Source organism: Polyodon spathula, chromosome 19 (genome assembly GCF_017654505.1).
Source record: "Polyodon spathula isolate WHYD16114869_AA chromosome 19, ASM1765450v1, whole genome shotgun sequence".
NCBI lineage: Eukaryota > Metazoa > Chordata > Actinopteri > Acipenseriformes > Polyodontidae > Polyodon > Polyodon spathula.
Genome location: NC_054552.1, coordinates 32,847,245 through 32,861,365, shown reverse-complemented (window position 1 = coordinate 32,861,365; position 14,121 = coordinate 32,847,245). Strand labels below are relative to the sequence as shown.

The 14,121-nt window shown below is 40.3% G+C and overlaps 1 protein-coding gene across 1 annotated transcript in view; it reads left to right on the top strand.

The window, feature by feature from the left end:
• Nucleotides 1-14,121, top strand: part of LOC121294662 (uveal autoantigen with coiled-coil domains and ankyrin repeats-like) — a 37,403-nt gene that overhangs the window by 1,120 nt on the left and 22,162 nt on the right. The gene's annotated exons all lie outside the window — the stretch shown is intronic.

The window sequence follows — 14,121 nt, the reverse complement described above, 5'->3', positions numbered from 1 at the left end:
ATGACTAGCATACTGTAATGAGTTATTCCCCAGACTCACATGTGTTAAGACTCCCAGACTTGCCATAATGTTTTCTGACAGTTGTGGATAGAACTATAACTGAACTGCCAGGTCAAGATCACCAGTGTTTGACAAGTGTTTTTTATAGCCCTAAACAGTCTTGAAGCAGACCTATTAATTCTTTGGACTGCAGTGTGATGTCAAGTTGACTTAAATTCACTGCTGGCTAATTAAGAACTGCATTTTAACCCTTTCAGTCCTGGTGGGATCTCAAGCTCCCTCCTTATCTTAGCACAGTTTAGAGTTCTTCTAAAGTCTAATTTACCAAAATGTGTAGCGGTATATAAAACTTCATTTTGTGTGTGTCCAGTTAAAGGAGCTCCTTTTTGAAATTATAATAACTTCACTTCACCACCTTCAGAGCGATAAAAGTCATTCTGGACTGAAAGTGTTAGATGTGCAGTTTGAAAGAAATGGCACTCTAACCGTTTAAAGAGCCAACCGAGGCTGTAAAATCTGTTTGCTTAGGTCTTATTGGTACTAGTTTTATAGAGAGAACCCTTTGGATCTGTTGTCTGCTTTGGTTTGGAATATGCAGATACTTCAAAGACAATGCTATAGCTGGCTATAGGGGCTCTGCTTTCTTGTAACTCTGTGTACTTGTAGTCCACACAGGTGAGCTTCAGCAAAGGTAATATTCTCAGCACACTGACAGTTTCTCACACTAATGCATCAAACTTGATGGACTTTATCCTGCATGTGTGCCTTTGTGTAAACTCTTCACCTTAATAGATTGTATTATAAATACTCACTCGGAGATGTGTTTATTCTCGACATAAAACACACTGACAATTTAATAGATGTGAAGTATTTTCTGGCATCAGATTTCATATCTAATAAAGGGAATTTGACCTTTTGAAGATCCTAACTAGAAAGAGAAAAAAAAAACAAAAAACCAGAATCCTGAATTGCAGGCCCAGTTCAACCCCTGTCGTGCCTCACAGCTCAGCAGACTCGTCTGCAAGGTGTTCGTTATGTAGATGTGCTGTGTGTAAACATGCACACAGTCATCACAGCGCTGCCTCACAAATGAACTGTCGACCCACTGCAGCAAGAACTGTCTAGTTGGTGTTTTGGGCTTCTGTCAAAACCAATACTTTCAACAGTCTATCCAGAGTATTACTCCACCCGAAGAGAAGGTGGTTTTTATTTTAATGAAACGGTAACAATATATTTTAATTCCACAGTATTACACAGAGTGGATGATTGCTGCTTCACCCCATGCACATGCAGCCACTGTATTCAGATGGAACATTCTATTCACTTCTGTGCTTTCATTGAGAATCTGGCCAGTGGAACCGTGACCGTCACGTGGCTCTAAGGAGCATGCAGTAATTAACGTTGCATACCAAAAAAAAAAAAAAGGTTCCAAGCCGAGGCTAGGGTTTGCTGTTTGAGAGCCAGTTCAGAAACAAATGATCTCTTCAGGATTTTTCTCAACAGAGGCTTGGGAGATTGTTGCATGTTTTCACGTGCAGGGATGTTGCATGATTGTAGAAACTCTGGCACACAATTTATTGTGCAGTTCTGTAGCCAGCTGCTGCCCTGTTAACTTGTGTTAATAATGACTGTGCAGAATTATGAATGGCTGAAGGCAATCCAGAACCCATTGCAAGGGCCTGGCCTGCCTATTTTAGCATTCTGCCATAAAAATATTTAAGCCGATAATGGAGCAAATTCCACTTGACTGAGTAATGAAATCTTAGTGCCCAGATTTTTCAAACTTAAATTCTTAAAAGCTTAACACAGAGCTTCACCTTATACCAGAACTTCCCCTAGAGATTGTAATACACAAGAATTAGCTGCTAAACCCATTAAGACTCACTGTCCAGTCCACAGTAGATGAACAGTATGGCTGTTTTGCATAACATGCAGATGCAGATTTTCAGACAGGAGTACAATATTTTAACAGTATGAAATTAGCTTGAACGGTGCTTGAACACTATTTTCCTTAAACGAAATGGACCCATTCTGGATGCATGCTGTTACAACTGTATTAACTGGTAGTGAAGTACGACATGCATGCTCAGTGTGAGCACTGCAGCCAGCAACTCTTTTGATACGGGTTTGACAGGAATTCATACCTGCAGGCTTTCATTCCTCACCCACTCGTAGGCACAGGTCAGGTTGTTTGGAGAGCTTTGGGGACACCTGAAGGTGACATGAATTCAGAAGAAATCAAATCTGCCCTGAGACAGCTCACATGATAGATTGTCTTGTGTGTTTAGTGGATTCATTGTGGTTAAACGTGTGCTTTGGGGAATGCAGATCAACCCCAGCGCTTTTAGCAACCTGTCTGTGATGAGGTTCAGGCTTGTCTGACGTGTTACTGTGTGTGCGTCTGCATTATAGCCGTCAAACCTTATAAACCTGAAACAGCTACTTTATATGTGGTATCTAAATTGACATTATTTAAATAAGCTCTTATTCCCAAACTTGGTTAGGACATTATTGGTCAGCATTGAGATGCCCTGAGTCCTGGGATATAAAGTGCCTGACTCTGTCTTACTGTCTCAGGGGGCAGACTGGCAGTGCTTTTTCTACAGCTCAGAGTGCATTTCAGCTGATTATTCTGAATTGCAGTAGCCTGTTTGTGAGTGTGATTTCCCCTGGGTACCATCAACATCATTGACATCGAATGATTTGGTGTGCGAGAAGACCGTGAGAACATGTTTATTGAAGGGCCGTGCTAATCAAGGATCTGGAAAGAATGGGTTTTCCCTCCTTCGTTTTAACCCTCGATAAAGGGATTGGGTGGAGTTTGAAAACCGCTTGCTGCTTGGTGAACACTCCTTGTTGAAGTTGCAGCCAGGATGGCTTCATAGTGAGGAGAGCAAAGCAGCTGATGTTCCCATTAGCCTCATGTGACGCAGGAATGCTTTGTTGAGAGCCATTCGTTTATAAAGAGCTCTGTGATCTGAATTGTTTTGTTCTCATGGGGTGTGGGAGCTTTTATGTTCAGTCATTTTAACTTTGATATTTTTCGCTTTTATTTCTTTATGACACAAAAGGATATACGTGCACTGAAATACACAAATGCATGTTTCTGGTGAGGCTGAGGAACAAAAGCTACTTTATTTTCTTATTTTTTTAATTGAACATCCACTTAAAGCTGCAGTCATGTTTCAGGTTACAATGATCTCTATTCAGTAGCAATACAGTGCAAGCTGCATCCGTTTCACTTCATGATGCTTTTGTTCTTCTCATGCTAAAATTGTTGCTAGATTCTGCCAGGTGGCCCCTGCTGCATTGTAAAGAACATCATGTGAACAGTTCTACATGATTCCATGTTGCTGATCCCATATGGTTTGTCATGTTCTGCCTTGCTTTCTAACTGTTCTGCTTCCAGGAGGGGTGGGGAAGCATATTGGAGCTGTGCTTAGAAGCCCGTATTGTGCATTTAGCCCAGGGTGGCACTGATCTCATGCTTCCTCACCTTTCTTCTAATTCATTTTTTGCTGGGATAGATACTGTATGATGGGGAATTTATTTTGGCTTTACTGGCAGTTTTGATTGGATCACCAATAATACTTCCACCAATCAGAGGGCTGCATACAGTGAGCGGTCCCAACCTCTGTAGCACAGGTTAAAGAAGTGCTGGACAAGGGAAAGAATGTGGCAGATGTCTTAGTGGATATGAGAATGGCAGGGATGAAGCCAAATGATTTTACAAGGGGTTAATTAAATAACAGCCAAAATTGTTAATGCCAGACTTGTTGCAAAGTCTGTAACAAAATGGTGCAAATTTGCTTTGGATTGTTCTTGTCTAAGTTGTAAATTCTGAGGCACCCACCGTGCAGGTATCCATAAATAATATGTTAAAACAAATTAGTTGTGCACTGTATAAAAATGAGCTGATTTTGCAAGACCCTTGCTAGTCTTTAAAGCATTTTTGTTTTGTCTTTTATTGCTTTATTTTTAAATGTGGCAGTACTGTCCTACAATTACAAAATGGTACTGTGGTCATTCCACTGTGTTATATTAGTGAACCTATAGCTATGTTTTAAAACTGAGAGTTAGCAAATGCCTATTGTTTTAAGCTTACTCCAGTTATCCTTTCCAATTACTGGAACCTTAAAATAAAGGGCCATATTAGAACGATAAATATTGTAACAGATTTTCAGAAGGTCTTCTTTGTTGTTCTCCAAGTTGCTGCAGTGACATTGTAGATGCGATAACGAGTTGCTGTCAATGAGATACTGTTTTAGCAGACACATTTCATTAAGTAAACATGTATTTGAATGTTTTTATAGTTAAAAGTATAACTGCAAAAATGTGTAGCATTTCTTTGTGAATGTGCTAAGGGAAAAACGGCCATTCAGAAACAGTGAAAATCCACCAAGGTGGCAAATCCTGTGGCTTTAATACCAGCCAAAATTTCCCGTTGTACTGTAAAGGTTAGCATGGCACACAGTGATCTAAGCAGAAGCAGCAATAGAGGATCTTACGGAGCACACATATTAAACAGGAGTTAGGAATCTTGCTCTTTGGGAGCCAAGCCTAAAAGGGAATGACCTAATCTTGAAGACCTCTCGGGAATTCAATGGTTTCCAGATGAAAGCTTTCTGTCTGCGTTGGTTAGGGAAGGTCAGTAAATCCTTTGGAAATAATAAACAATACCTCACTGCTTTTGTATTCGAAGGTTGGATCAGTTAGACTTAACCCTCTATACGCACACACCTACTTAAATACAGGAATTCCCTTAGAGATGTTGTTTGTGCAGCTTTTATCAAAGTGTCTGGATCTTTTCATATGACCTAGGTGAAATAATCGGCTTCTCCGAAATGCTGTGCTTGCGAGTGTGACTTCACTGCTCTGCTCTGGTTTCAGTTAGCATTGCTTTTGGAAAAAAACACATGGAAGGCATGTCTGTGGAGCAGGAGAGGAAGGAAGGGGATGGTTGTGACACCTGGGAGTGTTGATGAGAATTCCTCCTAGTAGCTGTGCATCTCTCTGCTGCCAGCGCTGCTTGTTTAGTTCCTATCACAGTTAGGAGCTTCCTCTTCTCACATTCTGTACTGCTGTACGCATCACAGCCTCAAACAGGAGTGTGGGGGTGCTAGTGCTGTGATGACTGTTGGCGTGTGCATTTGAATCTAATGACATGTCCAGCTGGATTTCTGCATTGTGTATGGTATTGGGATCTTGTACAGTATGCCACAATGTCTTGGACTTTCATCCCTGGCTCTTAAGTGCCAGTAGATTATTTTTTTTAATATTATATGAGTAAATAAATACTTTTTATAATGACATTTTTATATATGATTCCAGTCCTGAAAGGGATATAATAAAAATGCACCTTTGTCTTGCCTCAAGGGCAACATCCCAGGAACTGAAGACCAGGAAATTCTGCTATTTGTAGTCTGTCCTTTTTTTAAATTTTTTACTTTTTTAAATATATGTACTTGAAGACTTCTGGAATTTGTCAGTTCTCTTTAAATGTTTTCAAGGAGAGAGCGAGAGAGAGAAAGAGAAATGTGTGTGAAGTCGTCCACAAGGCAGTGCGCCAGTGGTCGCATGGACTGGAAGCCTTTGGGGGACAGAACAAAAACATAAACAAACATTACAAAGACATTGTCTTTCACTTTCCATTAGCCAATGCAGACAGCTTTCAGTGGCTGGCCCCAGCATGGTGTTTGTGCAGCCTTGTTACTGCAGTTTCTTGGAAAAGGCCTAGTATACTGTCAAGTCATTTATCAAGGCCTTTATTTGAACACCTAGCTTAGCGCTTCCTGTTCAGATTCTGAACGCTCGTCATCTTCACAGAGTGGTACTGTTTGTGAAGTTGCTTTATTTTTTATTTTTTGAGCTCTGTGGCACCGAGGGCAGTATAGCCTCCATATACACAGATAATGCAGCTTGTACTGTGAAGCTTGATTATGCTCCTGGGGCGATGCCTAGCCACGTGTCCGGGTTCAAAGAAACTACTGTTTGCATGGAACTGTGAACGATCCCAATCTGCATACTTCCGGCAGAGGTCATTGGTAGCACTCTCGCTTTTCATATGGAAACAAGATCATGGGATGGAAATGGGCCGTAGTGGTCATGCTATCACTAGAACACCTGTGCGTTTGAGTGAAGCAGGTCCTTTGGCTAGGCGATGCACAATAGCTGGAGATGTTTTTACAGTCCTTTATTGTGTTGGGAGTCTCTTCATATTCATGCCATTATGGGGACAGATCCTGTGGGAATCAGCCGCACCCTGCTGAATAATCATCAGTGCAGATTCAGTCTCTTCTCTAATGAAAATGATGAATGGCACAATCACCAGAGAAGCACAATCACGAGTGAAAGAGAGAAAGAAATCATTGCCTGCTTTGGCAGCGGGATGCGTGGTTCACTTGGTTCGTTTTAAAGATAAAAGAAACCTTAAACCGAGTTAAATATCCCTTTGAACCGTCCCGCTGCTTCTTTTTAAACTGCGCCCAGTGATGTCAGACATGCATCTGGGGGTGATAGTGTGAAGATGTTTTAGTTTTCATTAAATCATATACTGCACATGCTTTTCAAGTTGTGCAGTTTGAAAATCCATTGTTTCAGTGTTTAATCTTGTGAAGCTTTGCTTCTGTGATGGCATGCAGCGGTTATAAACATCTCATCAGCAGATTTCCAGAGCTGCTGCTGCTGCTGTCATGGAAAGAGATTAGGATAGTGGTGCTCTGTGCAATGAAGGGCAGACGACAGGCAGTCCCTTCTCCAGCAGACCTGACCTCAAAGCACAGTCCCCAGGCAACAGCACAGGACAGCTTTTGGAATTCAGAAAGGTAGAAAAGCTTAGATTCAAGAAGTGACTCACAAAGACCTCAGCGTGTTAATATTTTACGTGCAGAGATATTTATAATGTAACAGTAGACATGAAATATAAATTCGATGAAATGTTTTTAACCCACTGCTGTGTAAACCTATACAATATACACGGCAGTGGTGTTAATACTGTATGATCCGTATGATAACACAAAATCTATTCATTAATCTATTACCCCTGCCCCAGCCCTTACTCTAATCTAGTGGTGTAATTGCACAGTGCTGGTTTTCAATAATTGGTTTTGCTGAGAGCCCCCGATTCAAGGCAGCAGGGCTGCCCTCTAGTGGAGAGATGAAAGTCTTTCAGTCGCTTTGTGTGTCTTGGTGTTGCTTATTGCACTGTATGATCTGCCTGGTGTCAAACAACCCTTTAACCCTCCTGACGTCTTGCTTAAGCCTGTCCTTTAGGGTCCTTGTGTAGACACCCTTTGATACAGTATTCAGAGTGGGATATTATCCAAGGTAGGACAGTCTTAACAGTGGACGAGGTGCAGTTAAGCAGGGCTTTGTGTATTTATTGTAGTTTCTCACATGTATCTCACCTTGGAGGTAATTGTTTCAGTCTTTGACATCAGACTGTCTTGTGCATGATTCCCTTCCATATATAATAAATCAATTGCTATTTCATTCAGTGTGGTTTCTATGAGAGTACACTTTTTAAAGCCATTATTTTCCCTAAAGGTTAAACAGTGAATGGGGCTGTTTAAAATGCAGGATGAACCTGTATTGCAGACAAACAGTCTAGACTACTCAGTTATCTTCATCAGTGTAAAATGAAGTCAGTCAGGGAGCATCATAGAAGCACTTCTTTGCATTCATTGTACCCTTATTTGTGCAATGTATTGCACTTTTTAGAGACTTTAGGAGATTTTGGGGGGGGGTCAACTAAATAATATCATTACCTGTCAACTGGTCTTCTCTGTCTTGTTAAAGTATGAAAACCAGCCTTCAGTTTCCAGCTTTTGGGCTACTGTGTTTGTCTTTTATTCACCTGATTCAGAGGTGATTCAGCAGGGTGATGCTGGAGCTGTGCCGTGCCATCGCTTGTATTGCACACCATAAACCAAGGTGTTCTGTGTGGCTGATAGCACCTTCATTCCCACGCAGGCTGAAACCCTCCCCACAGTCCTTTAGTTGAATGCCACAGCAATCCAGGAGTTGCATTTTTATTTCCCACCTGAGACATAACCTTTACGTCTACCCTTACTAGGAACATGCAAACCAATATGTTGATGATCTCCTGTAAGTGGAGTGGGGTTATTGTATTGCAGTATACCTGGGCTGTGTCTTTTGATTTTAGTGGGGTTTTATGGACAGTAATCGGGGAAAGGAAACTCTTTCCATACAAGTGATCACGTTCCCTTGATACTGCAAGAGAACGCCCTTATCGGCACATACAAAGGCTTATTGTACAGAGGCTTAGCTAATGGGAGAAATGGCAAGCTGTATTGTCGGTATGGTAACCCTGCGGTAACTGATATTCTTGTCTTTTTTTTACCATTATCGTCACACCCTACGTCTCCGGGTTTGCAAAGATAGTGTTTTAACACGTTGGCCGTTCTTTTGGGATTTGCCTGTGAACCTGATAATCTGCTGCCTGTTTTTTAAAAAAAAAAATTCCACGGCTCATTTATAATAGCAAAGCATTGATGTGTAAACTAATATGATTTTGTTTTGTGCTTTGCTGTATGGGCCTGGGGGGCAACATCCTGCTGTTTTATCATCTATTTTTTCACAGGAATTTGTAGAATGATTCCTACCAAGCCATCTACGATATCGAAAGACGAGGTACAATATTTGGAGGCAGGGGGTATAAGATCAAACATTACCATAGTCTAGTAGTATGTATAGAACATTGTTATTTTTTGTTGTCATGTGTCTGCGTGTGTTTCCCCCACACATACCTTATATTTGCCAAAATGCGTTTCGAAGCGTTTTAAAAAGGGGCAGACTTATCTGTTTTAAATGTTGCAAAATATAAAGCAGGTACTGATGTGGAATTGCGTTATGTTCCTCCCTTTCTACAGTATAGGAAGAGGCACTAATCCTTTTTCATTGATCCATATGTTACATCTTAAAAGGTTTGACAGTTTTACTGAAAACAGAGAAATGCTTCAGGGGAAAAGGGATTGAAATAATTTTTTTTGTCATCTGGCAGACCAAATAAAATAAAACAAGCCGTTAATATACGATCCTGCCGCCTTTTTTAATACAGTAAGCTTACTCCCTGAATGATAACTACTTACTTTTCTGTGTCTATACAATGTTATTCTCTTGTACTAACAAGTCAGTGACTGCACAGTCCACTCGCTGTGTTGTACAGTGGTGTTAAGCTGTCATTAGTGCTGATGTTGGCTCCCATTCTCGAGCAGTCTGAGTGTACAGTGTGTTCTTGTATGAACAGGCATGGGAGGGCTTACAGAGCCCTGGAAACTGAGAGCTTTGATGAATAGAAAGAGTTATCTTTCAATTTCCACGTTTTGAAGTATCGCAGTTGGTATTAAAGTTTTCCTCTGTGCACTACATTGACATCAGCAGTAAAGACTGCAAGCGACCGGACTAACTGAACTTGCATGTCGGGTTGATGAGACTTTGTAGTTTTTAAAAGTGCCTCACTTTTAGTCCTGCAGCTTTACTAGGTTATGTGATTCACTGAAGTCAGCACTGTATGTCATGTGGCGACTTAGTGAGTTTAAAGGGACAAGATTGTGTGCCTGGCAGAGGTTTTAAAAATTCTGCTTCCTGTTGTTGCCTTGCTCAGGGCTCTTCTTGTTGAGCGTGGTCCTCGTGAGTTTGTAAAGGACAGCAGTAGCTGCTACTGGTCGAAAGGTGCAGACTTCTGATTGGTTCAGAACCTGTGCTGAGAATTCCAAATTGCATGCGATGCTGAGTCAGAACTTTATTTAGTTATAGCTTGGTATATGTTTCAGTTATCGCATCCTCTTGGTGACTTTTTAAAACATCTGAAGTTTTAAAACACCCTTTGGCTTCAAAAAGGACCTCGAACATGCCACCTCTCTGAGTACAGCTAGAACACCAGAGCGTAGCCTTTTAATCTGCCCCCTTGCACCAATCTGCTCCTAGTCAGTGTAACAAATACATGAAAAGAAATATAACAATTGCAGTGTTTTGTACGTCCACTGGGGACAGTGTTGCAGGAGGACAGGTTAATGACGGTGCTGTAGTTTGATAATTTACACTACATCCTGGTAGCATAGAAAAAAATACCCAGTTTTGAAGAAAAGTGGCAAGCGCTTTAATATCTGTATAAACCTGGCAAAGTCAAACCATGTCTTTCTTTGCATCTGCATGTCATGCAATAGCTTGGGTGATAAATAGTGCAGCGTTTTGTTTCTGATGTGGCTGTAACGACTTGGTCACAAAGATCTCTGAAGTATCTCAGGAATCTTTAATCATGGTTGTTTTGATAGGTTTGCATTCCTCTGGTTTATGAGGGATGTTTTAGTTTTCGAATGCCAACAGTGTTGGCTGTATTTCAAAAGTTTTCTAGTGATTTATTTCCTATTATCTGAACCTTCATGTACTCTCTCAGCATTACTAGCCAGATGTTCAGAGAAATGTTGTTTTCAAGCTAAAATACAATAAATATCCAGCTGCACAATTTTAACAAGAGCATGGAAATAAGAAGCCTGGCAGTACCTAAACCAGTCATTTCAGATCATGGCCGTCTACTCTCTGACACACCAGTGGTTTTCCAAGTGCGCCCTTTTCCTCCACTTGGTTGAATTTATTACTTCCCCTTTCTAAAATTAGTATAGCAGAATAATTAATCTTAATAAGGTAAAGAGTTTCTTGACAGAAGGAAATCGAAAGCCTAGTGTCTCTCTCTTTATATGAGAGGCTACAGCTTTAGGGCTAGAAGTGCTGTTCCTGTCGCAAACCAGTTGAAAACGAGTTGGAAGTCTTGCGTGAAATGTAAACAAGCGCAATGCTTTTGGCGACTTTTTCAGGTGCAGTTGCGGTTCCTAATGTAATCAGGGTTCCTGCATACATTCGCAGAAATGGGGTGGAGACTGTAATGAGATTTACTAAAGCTGCCGGCAATTGCGACACTTACAATTTGCATCAATTTGTTAAGAACTTTTTGAAAGCGTGTTTTAAACTGTCGCAACTGTTGCTGGCATTTCCCAGTCCACTTATTCTTGTGCGTTGCCAGTTGTGCTCTGTGCATTTGAGGTGAACATCCTAGTACTTTAAGCCTTGAAAACAAATTTCTATGACATGTTGGGAGCAATAGACTTTACACATGTGACACCAACCCCTCCAGCTCATTCTGAGCATCTGTATAGGACCACGGTCTATTTTGTGTTAACATTTTTATAGTTGAGCTGAAATCTCCAACTGTTTAAGAGCAGAAAACATTTAAAAATTCCAAATTAAGCTAATTATTAGTTCAGTTAAGGGTTTAGTTAAGTAATTGAAAGCTCAGTTGGAATGAAAACCAGCCCACACTGGGGTCCCCGAGGGTCAGGATTGAGAACGACTGCAGTAGATCTCATGATGTGGAATTTATTCAGAGACTGACCGTTCATGACCGGCTTCAGCAATGGCTCATCTGCAGCTTGCAAATCAGCAATCTGCATTGGGACCTGAAGGTACCTCACTGCTGTCTGCAAGGAAGGTGCCAGCGAATCAGATTGTGGAGAGGGGAATGCAGCTTCAACCTTTAGCCTGCGCTGTCTGAAGCAGGCAAATGCCTGGCTCAGGAGGTTATAGGTTCACATTCTGCAAGTGGATAACCTGGACCCACATCCGAGCTAGAAGGATCTTGACACATGTGGTCCACAACCTTTTAAGAAGACGTGTAATATGAATCTACCCCTGTGCAGACTGTGGTGGTGCTTTCAAAATTCAGGTGTTAGGAATGAAGGTGTCTGCTGGATCACTGCTGGAAGCAACACATATTACAGTTTGTTTCATTTGGTTATTTCCGTGTTTATTTTATTAAATACAAATAACCAGTACGAATGCTACCAAGGCCTCTGGGGTTGCAGTTATTTGTGGGTGTACTGTACAGTGTGTTCTGTTTTTTAGTGAAACCTCATTTTTACATTGGCTTGATTGATCATGTTGCGTGTGGCAGTGTGCTGCAGTCCCCGAGCTGTTGAAGGGAAAATCACTATTGGGCTAAAATAGCAAGGTTTAATCTGCTTTGTGGACATAAAAAGACGGTTGTCAAAAAATATCAGACTATTTAAAAGCCTCAGTTCAGCACCCCAGTATGGGGACTGCATGTTTTCTTGTAGCCATGATTTGTAATACAGTTTCCTCAATAAGCCATCGTGTATGACATATTCAATTAAACAATATCTCCAATGCAAATCCATAGTGGCTCCTTTTGCGGTTCTGTAATTTAATTCCTCCCCTGCTGGTCTTTGCAGTGAAATAAGATCTTGTTCAGAGACGAGAACAAATGGGTTTGGCAGCTGTTAAGTGTCATGCTAATTCCGTTCCGACTGCATTAACCTTGTTTTCAGAGAACGAAAGGCTTCTAATTCAACAGCATCAGCAGTTTGGAAAATACGTTTTTGTTTTATTGTCCTGTAAACCGCATTTTTCAATAAAATAAAAAATCTTAAAGAACTGCGGAGCATTCTTGGAGTCATATTCACGGTTTAAAGCACTCTCTGGCACTCTCTACACCCTCCGTAGAGATTTCTATATACAATCCCATGGCTTTCTTTTGTTCTTTAGGTCGATGCCTCACTTGAAGTATTATTTTTTTATACTGGCTTGTATGCATGTGCTTTCATATCTAACTCACTAATTTTTAGGATTCTAATTATTTTTTTAAGATATGCCTGGTATTATGATTGGGTAGTTATTGACAGTGATTGGGTAGTTATTGACAGTGATTGGGTACAGTAGTTATTCAAAGTGATTGGTACAGCAGTTATTAACAGTGATGGTACAGTAGTTATTAACAGTGATGGTACAGTAGTTAACAGTGATTGGGTACAGTAGTTATTGATAGTGATTGGTACAGTAGTTATTAACAGTGATTGGTACAGTAGTTATTGACAGTGATTGGTACAGTAGTTATTGACAGTGATTGGTACAGTAGTTATTGACAGTGATTGGTACAGTAGTTATTAACAGTGATTGGGTACAGTAGTTATTGATAGTGATTGGTACAGTAGTTATTGACAGTGATTGGTACAGTAGTTATTAACAGTGATTGGTACAGTAGTTATTAACAGTGATTGGTACAGTAGTTATTGATAGTGATTGGTACAGTAGTTATTAACAGTGATGGTACAGTAGTTATTGATAGTGATTGGGTACAGTAGTTATTAACAGTGATTGGTACAGTAGTTATTAACAGTGATTGGTACAGTAGTTATTGATAGTGATTGGTACAGTAGTTATTAACAGTGATTGGTACAGTAGTTATTAACAGTGATTGGTACAGTAGTTATTAACAGTGATTGGTACAGTAGTTATTGATAGTGATTGGTACAGTAGTTATTAACAGTGATTGGTACAGTAGTTATTGATAGTGATTGGTACAGTAGTTATTGACAGTGATTGGTACAGTAGTTATTGATAGTGATTGGTACAGTAGTTATTGATAGTGATTGGTACAGTAGTTATTGACAGTGATTGGTACAGTAGTTATTGATAGTGATTGGTACAGTAGTTATTGATAGTGATTGGTACAGTAGTTATTAACAGTGATTGGTACAGTAGTTATTGATAGTGATTGGTACAGTAGTTATTAACAGTGATTGGTACAGTAGTTATTGATAGTGATTGGTACAGTAGTTATTAACAGTGATTGGTACAGTAGTTATTAACAGTGATTGGTACAGTAGTTATTAACAGTGATTGGTACAGTAGTTATTGATAGTGATTGGTACAGTAGTTATTAACAGTGATTGGTACAGTAGTTATTGATAGTGATTGGTAATGTATTACTTGACATAATAATCACTGTCGCTGTTGACTGTGAGACCCTGTTTCTGGCACTGGATAATAAATAAGTGACTCTCCGTCACTTCCTCCCTCCCTTCCTGTAGAGGACTTGGTTGCAGCACAGCTCAAATATCGGCAGTTACTTCATATGTCAAAATAGTCTTGGGTGAGCATAATGTCAACCCTGTCATGTCAGGCTAATGTCCTCGATGCTGAATGGTGAGTATCTGGCAATCCTGTACTGCGCTGTGGTGTTGAAGGTCAGGTGTTAATTGCTGTTAGTTTTAATCACTGTTTGTTTAAAGATGTTTTGTGTGTGTT